This window comes from Hipposideros armiger, unplaced genomic scaffold (assembly GCF_001890085.2).
Source record: "Hipposideros armiger isolate ML-2016 unplaced genomic scaffold, ASM189008v1 scaffold_1700, whole genome shotgun sequence".
Lineage (NCBI taxonomy): Eukaryota > Metazoa > Chordata > Mammalia > Chiroptera > Hipposideridae > Hipposideros > Hipposideros armiger.
Window position 1 is genome coordinate 605 of NW_017733050.1, and position 2038 is coordinate 2642.

The 2038-nt window shown below is 45.3% G+C and overlaps 1 non-coding gene across 1 annotated transcript; it reads right to left on the reverse strand.

Moving 5' to 3' along the window:
* Positions 1-355: 355 nt before the first annotated feature.
* TRNAQ-CUG (transfer RNA glutamine (anticodon CUG)) lies at positions 356-427 on the reverse strand. The gene has a single exon. It is a non-coding gene; the product is annotated as a tRNA-Gln (tRNA).
* Between the last annotated feature and the right edge of the window lie 1611 nt (positions 428-2038).

The window sequence follows — 2038 nt, forward strand, 5'->3', positions numbered from 1 at the left end:
AACTCGGTCTCTGGGACCCTTATCAGCGGGGCCAGAGACTCCGTTGCTCAGCGACCGGTAGAGCTGCATGAAGTCCCACAGGCTCGGCCACCCGCATTCCCTGCCATGTCCGTGTGGACCGCGCCACTCTTAGAACCGAGTGTCCCGGACCCTGCTCCTGGGCAGGAGGCAAGAGTGCGGGAGACGCGGCATCGAGGCGCAATCGGCTGCCGGAGCATGGGGACACGGGGCCTGGAGCAGCGCATGTTCCGCGGGGCATCCTTTGCAGGAAGGAAAGAGAACCCCAGGGGGGACGCGGGGGCGGGAAGGCAGGTCCTCTTTGAGGACTAAAAAGTGACTGTTATTCTCAGGGGAAAGGTCCCACCGAGATTTGAACTCGGATCGCTGGATTCAGAGTCCAGAGTGCTCACCATTACACCATGGAACCCTCCTTGTGAGACCCCGTTTTTCTCGCTAGACGTGTATAAGTAGTTACTGTATTTACCATCCATAGTTTCTACTGACAATTCCAAGGCATTTCTTCTACTGATTCGACAAGACTTAAAAAGTACAGTTGTCCAGCCTGGGTGATTATCATCTTGATTGACTTCTATCATTTCACTTGCACTTCAGAAAATGAGATAAAATTCACTCTCTGCTTAGGGCCAGGGAAGAGCCCGTTAAGCCTCCACCATAAATCACATATTCTGCCTCAGTTTACCAGCTTCCTGTCCTGAAGTGAAATTTCTGAAAATAAATAATGTTATTTTCCTTTTCATTGCTTTCATACTTTCCCCACTGCCCACAGAGGGCAGATGATTGCCCCAGAGCAGGACATGGGACTTCCTGAGTCCCTTGGCCACAAACATCCATCATACTCCAAAGCCACCACAACAACCTACATGTGATATATAAAAGTGTGTCAGAGTGGAGAGGGATTAGGAGGCAGTGTTCTTCAGAGACGTCAGGTTTTTGTTGTCGTTGTAATTTTTTCTACTGACAAATGTCCATTTGTTAAATTTACAATACAACTTAATCAACCATTTAACATTCATATAAAACACTCAGACTAATCAGGCCATACCCACCTGCAGTGACTCAAAACCAACTACATACCATCAACATTGATACTACCACAGACTGTTTTCTGAGAGCTTGGCCAAGTCAATTTCATTTCAACTTTTCAATATATCATGACCTGGAAATTGCATGTTTGTTTGTTTGTTTTAAATGAACATACAATAAAGTATTCATGGGCCTCATTGCTGGGCCATAGGGTATGTGTACCCAAGTTGTCTTAACAGTTTATATAATACTTATATGCACAAAATACACCACACTAAATTTACATGTATAACATATAAATCTACATTATATCAAAATAACAATCTGTGTATTTTATCTTTATTTTATCCCAAAGCCATTTCTTCCCTTACCCAGTACACAGAACAGAAAAATTAGTATTAAAAAAAATCTGCTGTAAATTAAAAAACAGGGTCAGAAAAACACCCCGTCCCACTGTTGCTGGAAAAGGTATTTTGTTCCTCTGGATGAAGGTTGAATCAAGGAGGAAGGAGGCACAGAGGCTGCTCTTGTTATAGTGAGGAAGTTTTTCTCCTTAAACTTGCGGAAGATGAAACTTCCTTCTGGAAAACCAAGAAGTTGAGCAGTAACAAACCACAAAGGACTTCTCCAGAAGAACTTTAAGATCAGTCAGGGGTTATGACAGCAAGGAACAGAAATGGACTCTGGTTCATTTAATAAGAGAAGAAATCTGTTGGCAGGATGTAGAAGATCACAGAATGGCCAAGGAACTCGGAGAACCAGGCTCTGACAAGGGTCAGGGAGAGACTCAAATGAGGGAGAACAGCGATAGATGGGGAGACTGTCCTTGAGGGGCCTGTTGGGTCTAGAAGCCAAGGTCAGAGGTGTGGATGTGGTGGTGGTGGAAGCTGTCCTGATGGAGGCCAGTGAACTGATGGAGGCCTGGGAATGTAACTAACTCTTCCTCCCCCTTCTCTTCCCTGTCCCTCCTCCTCCCATTCTATTGCACCACCTC